Raw genomic sequence first — 8138 nt, 5'->3', positions numbered from 1 at the left:
ACCAAAGCATCTTACATCACGCCGTCCGTACTTCATCGCCCTTTCTCCCCTCCCCTCTCAAAACCCTAGACTGCTCATCCACCGGCGTACCATAGCCCATTCACTGCCAGCGGCGTCCACCTCGCCGGATCTGCTTCTGCGGCCGCATCTACCCCTCCCACCTCCCCTAGAAACAAGTAGACTGCTCATCCACCACTGTACCACAGCCCATTCAGTGCCGGCCTTGTCCACAGCGCCGGATCTGCTTCGCTGGTACTCTCGTCAACCGCCGCGCATCTGCAGCGGCTCATTCATACTCCCCACCAGAGATGCTTCATCCACACCCCCCGGAGCCGCCCCACCGACGCCCCCATCGATGGCCTCTGATCCTCTTCGCCGACACCTTCCTCAACCCTACCGGAGGTGCTTCGCCAACACCTTCCTCAACCCTACCTGAGCCGCTTCGCCAACACCAGCGTCAACCCTACCGGAGTAGCTTCGCCTATACCATTCTCAACCCTACCGGGGCCGCTTTGCCAACTCACAAGTCCACGGCCTCAGATCCGCTTCCTCGCACCCTCATCCAACCTAACGGAGTAGCTTATGACGCCCCGTCCACGGCCGCAGACCCGCATCATCGACACCACCCTTAACCCAACCACCGGAGCAGCTTCTGACGCCCCGTCCACGGCCGCAGATCTGCATCGTTGACACCATCCTTAACCCAACCACCGGAGTAGCTTCTGACGCCCTGTCCATGGCCGTAGATCCACGTCGTCGACACCATCCTTAACCCAATCACCGGAGCAGCTTCAACTACGCCCTCGTCCACGACCACAGATCCGCTTCGCCCACACCGTAGTCCACCCTACCGGAGCCGCTCCACAAACACCCTACTCAACGGTTCTAAATCTCCTTATCGGACCCCGATAGCCAGCGCAACATCATCACCCTCGACGTTTCTAACCTGATTCCCACCGTTTGGAGAGATGCCAAGCACCCACCACGGCCTAGGTACTTGTCACCTTTAAACCCGTCCAGCATCACCTGCCCGATGTACTTCAAATATACTAACCGGTCGCTGTTACCTGTTATGCAGCTGGCAAAAACTACAAGGACGATGTTTCTTCTGGATCTAACAGCTTGGCCAACCAAGATCCTGGACTGAGGCATTGCTATGATCTTGTAAGCGCGTCTCTCTCTCTTGTATTGTTCTGTGCCTGCCAGCGTGCTTTGCTAGGATTTTCGACCAGTAATCCCTTTGTGCAGACAATGATTTCTACTACTGGCTGCTAAATTAGATATGTAGATGTCATACATGATACTACCTCGTACCTCCGTTCCTAAATATAAGTCTTTCTAGAGATTCCACTATAGGCTACATACGGAGCAAAATGAGTGAATCTACACTCAAAAATGCATCTATATACATCTTTATGTGGTCCATACTGGAATCTCTACAAAGACATATATTTAGGAACAGGGGCAGTACATTACACAAAATCGTAGGTGGCATGTAGGAATTCTAGTGCACTACATTAGGCTCCCTTAGAGTGCCTGCCAGTCCAGCATACAGAGTCATGGCTAGTTTATGGTACGCACACAATCGTTAATTGGTGGTTTAAATATGCGCAAGGGATATGCAATGTAGTATCATGTAGAGATGTCTGAAATTAGCCGTGTCAACTTGCAGATAGGGTTACACAATGAAAAAGTACAAGATGTATGTGGCAATTTCATGGAACATCACAAAAAAGGAGAGGCAGCGGTGAGCCTATACAGTGTGCTATGGTACATCACTCCTCCATTGCAATCATCGTGACATGTTATTTGTATGCCAGTTCTATTAGCCAAGTTTCTTAGGGACAGTTATTACGAGTTATCCTAAGAAAATAAGCACCTGTGAATATAAGATCCATGTAATATGCCAACCAGTTCTTTTCATTGCGTTTTCAGCTTATCTTTGGTATGATCAGTGGAAAGTCTAGATTGCATTATATTTTTTTTTCATTTTGCTGCACATATGGAAATTAATTTGACTTGCAAACATCACAAATTGAACCCAGTGCAGTAATTAATATGATAGGAAAACAGACCATCACTATTTGCTCAAAATGCAAATACAAAGATACCATCTACTTGGCACAATCTACTTTGGTCAATGTTTTCCATAGAGATCCCATTGCCTAATTTAAACAAAGAACGGATGACCCACATTTAAATGAAGAACAATTATTTGTTGAAATTCGATGGTCCAAGTGCCTGGTTATTATCATATAGCAGCACCACCTGAAAGCATCATATAGCAGCAGCAGCTCATAGCAACTCATCATACAGCAGCAGCAGTCTGCAATTCATCATATACCACCAGCAGCTCATAGCAATTCATCATATAGCAGCAGCAAGAGCAGCTCATAGCAATTCATCATATAGCAGCAGCAAGAGCAGCTCATAGCAATTCATCATATAGCAGCAGCAGCAGCTCATAGCAATTCATCATATAGCAGCAGCAACAGCTCATAGCAACTCATCATACAGCAGCAGCAGCTCATAGCAATTCATCATATAGCAGCAGCAGGAGTAGCTCATAGCAATGCATCATATAGCAACAGCAGAAGCAGCTCATAGCAATTCATCGTATAGTGGATCAGAATGAAAATTTGGCAAAAAATCAGAGGAGATCCTCACCTTGTTGGATGAGCTCATCCTTCAACAGCACCTCAAGGCCATGGCCTGGGAGGAGGGGAGGGGGACAAGGTGCCTTCTGCCGCAGTGTGGCATCAGCCGTAGTTGTGCAGCGCCCGCTGGAGTAGTGCGTTGGACGAACCACAGTGGAGCAGCTGCTGGAGACCATAAGAATGAGGGGCGGCGCCAGAGGGAGGAGCAGCCAGGGAGATTTACCCCTACCCGCCGGCCATGTAGCCTAGCTGGACATAGCATCGTCGAGGACCAGGCCAGATGGGACCAGTGGCGACGGCTTGCTGGAGGAACCCTAGTGTTGCAAGCAGGGGATCGAGGTAGAGGGAAAGGGGAGAGGAGATTCAAGCGGGCAGGGCAATGAATGCTTGCGTGTTTGTTTTTACTTGAGGGTCGGGTGTGACACAGGCGTCAGCAGTTGCATTTTGAGTGTAATATAGGCAGACAACAGAGTCATTTCACTATTCCCCTTCCCTTCAATTTTTAGTTAAGCCCAAGCCCATAACTCAAAAATGACTTCTTCACATCTTTTATGGCTTATTTTGACAATATACCCTGAAAAGGCGGAATCGAACTGGCCCTTAACCTGCAATTCAATTGTGCGTGCAATGATGAATCACTCCTGCCTGCTATCTGTACATTTAGGCATCATCATACATGGCATAACCTAATACATGTGCATTCCATAGTAGAATCTGGAATATGCAATGTTTATGTTAGTTCATACATTGCACATGATGTTTAAATGCCCCTTAAATCTGGTCAGTCAAGTGATGGTCTTTAAGCCTCCTTCTTTGCTTCTTTTCTTGATATGTAAGATTTGCTCACACATCTGTTCAATTGCTTGTTTGCATCAGCCAGCCATACTAGGACTATTTGCTTTGATTACTTGCTGTTCTTGACCTAACACTCTAACAAAGCTTGTCAACGATTTAAACACTAAGGGCTGCTATAGTGGGGCCTTGTCTAACTCATAGGTGAACAAAGGTTTGGCTGTACACTACAGTAGGCTCTCCAAGAGTACCTAGAGATCCAGTTCGAAGGTATGCCTAGTTTTTACATAGTGCAGACATAGTAAATGCTCATTTCATTGTGTGCAACTGCAAGAGATGCGGCATGTTTCATTATGTGGTGTTGTTTTGTTATAATCTCATCCTTTTGTGTTCACAGACTGGAAAGTATGCATATTTATCTTCCAAGGAGACGAGTAACTAGTTTGTGTCACCTTGCAGAGGGGCTGCAATGAAGATAAGATTGAGGATTTCCAAGTACAAGATGTTAGGAAGGAGCCTTGCAAGAGAAGTAGGAGCTGCGCTGAGCCTCTTCAACCTGCTAAGGTAAGTCACTGTATGCAACTCAACAGTTCAATTCCTTGTTTGTTTCAGGCATAGTTAATTTTCTCTTTTCAATTGCTTTATTTGTCCTCACTTAATGAGATGCCCAAATAATTATGCCTGATGTTCGGTACTTGTATCACTATTAGTTGACATAATTAAAGGCCTTACCATTTAATTACTCTGCCTAAGTGTGCCTGAAGCTTTGAAGTCTATTAACCAACTATTATTGCATGAGGCTCACAATCTAGTTTATATTATGCTAATGATTGCATAGTTTTGCCTGCTGTAGTATGTTCGTATGAAACCCTCTACTGTTCATTATGCTCCCTAAGACTTTAACTGAGGTACAGAATGGCCAACTGCTTGCTTACTTATACGCAACGTGCTGTCTAAATTTGTAACTTGTCTGTGTTTTCGATTGGGCCCCAACATCATGCTCCTCTGGTGAGCTAAGAGGGATTTCTGTATGCAGGCTGCACAGACTATCTTTTTTATAATTTTAAAATATCACCTGCTTATGCTTCATGACGTGTAACGTATTTTTGTGAAAGTGACGTGTAACATTATTGTTAGTCCTGTTTTGCCATGTAGTACAAAATAGTGTCTTGTTCGCTTCACTGTTGTAACTATATTTTTGCCCTAGTCATGTGTACTTACAGAAACATTTCAGGATGAAGTGACATCAACACAAAAATCTGCGAGCAGTGCGGCATGGCCGTTACCGAATGATTATGGATTGGAATTGGAATGTGCTGATGTTCTCGAGCATCAACTAGAGGTGGCAAGACAACGTGTACATGATTGTCAACGTATAATCAACAAGTTGAGACTGGACATGCAGGTATTAGATGCAGGAGTCAAAAAATGAAACAAGACACCGAGGTAACCATGAAGGAATTGAAGATTTTCTAGACTGAAATTTGTGCTATCTGAATCCGGCAAATCCTATTTTCTGAAGAGATTATAGTTCAAATGGAGTTAAGTTGATGCGCATCCATGATGTATGAGCCGTATTTGCCCAGTGTATGTAATTTGTTGTTTGTGTATGCTTTATTATCACCTATGTCGTACCATAATGCCCAGTGGGTATAATCGGCTATAATTTCTTTATTGTATAATGTAGGATTATTCTACCTTTCTATGCCTTGATCTCTTTGTTGTATAGTGCATGCTTTTTAGAGGTGATAGTATTGAGTAGGATAATTCTTTGAATATGCTATATCGTTTAAACGGGGGCCAACTCGCCCGACCATGGGCCTTCTACGTCTCGCAGGATCCATGGGCCTTCTACGTCTCGCAGGATCCATGGGCCTTCTACGTCTCGCGGTGTCCATGGGCCTTCTACGTCTCGCAGGATCCATGGGCCTTCTACATCACGTAGGATCCATGGGCCACCGACTCATTTATGGGTCTTGTACTGGCCTTTAATGGGCCGTAGACGGGCCTATAATGGAAATCGTATGTTTTATTGGCTGACCATAACGGGCCATTAATAGGCCGTATTTGGTGATGCTATGAAAATGGCCCAACAGACTAACGGACCACAAACGGGCCGACTGTAACGACGAGCTGAATTTGGCCCACAGGCGGAAAATGACAGTAACGGGCCGTAAGTAACCGAATGCTGCAAATGAGCCCAAGAATAAATGGGCTCTGAGAAGGCTGAAAGATAACATGGGCTGGAAACGGCCCAACTGAATAACGGGCCCTTAATGGGTATAAAGCGATACACTGTTCATTACGGGCCAGTTTCACCACGGGCCGTTAATGGGTCTAAAGTAATACACTGTTCATTGCGGGCCAGTTTCACCACGGGTCGTTAATAGGCCAAGAGTTACATAGGGCCTCATATGGGCCGAAAGACATCATGGGCCATACATGGGCCAGAAGTGAAAACGGGCTGGAATCATATTGGATGGCCCAGATGACGCTATTGGGCCTAATTCGGATAGGGCGTAACAGACCTTGGGTTAGCGGGCTGTAAATGGGCTATATGCGAACATGCCGTTAACAGGCTTTCCATGGGCTGGCCCGTCACCTTTTGACCAAGTCAAACGGGCCGGCCTTTTCACAGGAATGGGCCTCTGTTGGGCCGTGCCACGTGTCGACGTATCATAGGCGCCTTCTGTCCAATGAGTGGACGACATCTGTCCCAACAATGAGCCGACACGTGTTTCCTCCAGCCAATGATGATTTTACACGTGGAAAATCCCCATTGGTCGGGGCTGTTAACGGGTTATCGGATCCAAAACCCAACCCGATAGCTTAACGGCGTTCCGTTACGGTGGATGCCACGTGTTGGTCACCCTTGACGAAAGCACTTCTGTGACGCGTGATTTATCGTCATGGAAGTGGACACTTCCGTGATGATAATTTTGGTAATGTCATCGAACACTTCTATGACAGCACAGGTATGACTATCTCGATTCTGTCATAAATTTGTCATGGATGTACATGCATGACAAAAAACGCAACCTACTGTGACTAACATGTATCATCACGGAAGTGTATTTTTTTTGTAGTGCTAGTGATAATGTTAATGATAATGTTCATGTTGATGCTCAACCTAGCAAAAATAATGAAGTAGAGATTGAACCTGTTGTTGATCTTGATAACCCACAATCAAAGAATCAACGTTATGATAAGAGAGATTTTTTTGCTAGGAAGCATGGTAGAGAAAGAGAACCATGGGTTCAGAAACCCATGCCCTTTCCTCCTAAACCATCCAAGACAAAGGATGATGAGGATTTTGAGCGCTTTGCTGAAATGATTAGACCTATTTTCTTACGTATGCGCTTAACTGATATGCTCAAAGTAAATCCTTATGCTAAATATATGAAGGATATCATCACAAATAAAAGAAAGATACCGGAAGCTAAAATTTCCACCATGCTTGCTAATTACACTTTTAAGGGTGGAATACCAAAGAAGCTTGGAGATCCGGGTGTGCCAACTATACCATGCTCCATTAAAAGAAGTTATGTTAGAACTGCTTTATGTGATCTTGGAGCCGGTGTTAGTGTTATGACTCTCTTTTTATATCATAGACTTGAATTGAATAAGTTGACACCTACTGAAATATCTTTGCAAATGGCTGATAAATCAACTGCTATACCTGTCGGTATTTGTGAGGATGTGCCTGTTGTGGTTGCAAATGTCACTATCTTAACGGACTTTGTTATTCTTCATATTCCCGAGGACGATAGTATGTCTATTATCCTTGGTAGACCTTTTCTGAATACTACAGGGGCTGTTATTGATTGCAACAAAGGCAATGTCACTTTTCATGTTAATGGTAATGAGCATACGGTAAACTTTCCGAGGAAACAATCTCAAGTTCATAGCATCAACTCTATTGGAAAAGTTCCAACTATTATTATTGGAGGTTTTGAATTTCCTCTTCCTACTATCAAGAAAAAGTATGATATTCTTATTGTTGGGGATTTTCATATCCCCGCTGAGGTAACTTAGTGTTATTCGAAATTTCTCCGGTTCCGTGTTATTCGGAATGAGTTTGTTAACAATACTTGATCAACCTTGTTAGTGGATTCATTTTGATGATCATGAGATGGATGAAACTAGAAGGCACAACCTTTTGTACCCTCTTTTTACTTGCGTATGTTTAGAATAAATAAATCAAAAATAGTATTATCCGTCTGTTTTCTCAATTATCCGTGCATTAAAAAACATCCCGAAAATAAAAGTGCTCCAAATTCCCTGCAAATTTAGTATTATGGAATATTTGAGCATTTTAGGCACTGAAAACACTGCAGGATGGGGCAAGCACCAGGCCACGAGAGTGGAGGGCGCGCCCCCCTCCCTGGGCGCGCACCCCTGTCTCGTGGGCCCCTGGTGGCCCCCTCCACTTATGCCAGCACCCACACACATATTTTACCCAAAAAAATCACCATCCAGCTCAAGCACGAGTTCTAGCTCATTTTGCTACGATTTTCGATCTCCTTGCTCAAAGCTCCATTTACAAAACTGCTTTGGGAGATTGTTGCTTGGTATGTGACTCCTCCATTGGTCCAATTAGTTTTTGTTCCAGTGCTTTATTCATTGCAAATTTTTGCTACACAGGTGACCATGTTCTTGAGCTTGCAAGTTAAATTTTCGAGGTCCCAA

This window comes from Triticum dicoccoides, chromosome 3B, assembly GCF_002162155.2.
Source record: "Triticum dicoccoides isolate Atlit2015 ecotype Zavitan chromosome 3B, WEW_v2.0, whole genome shotgun sequence".
Lineage (NCBI taxonomy): Eukaryota > Viridiplantae > Streptophyta > Magnoliopsida > Poales > Poaceae > Triticum > Triticum dicoccoides.
This window is presented reverse-complemented; position numbering follows the sequence as displayed.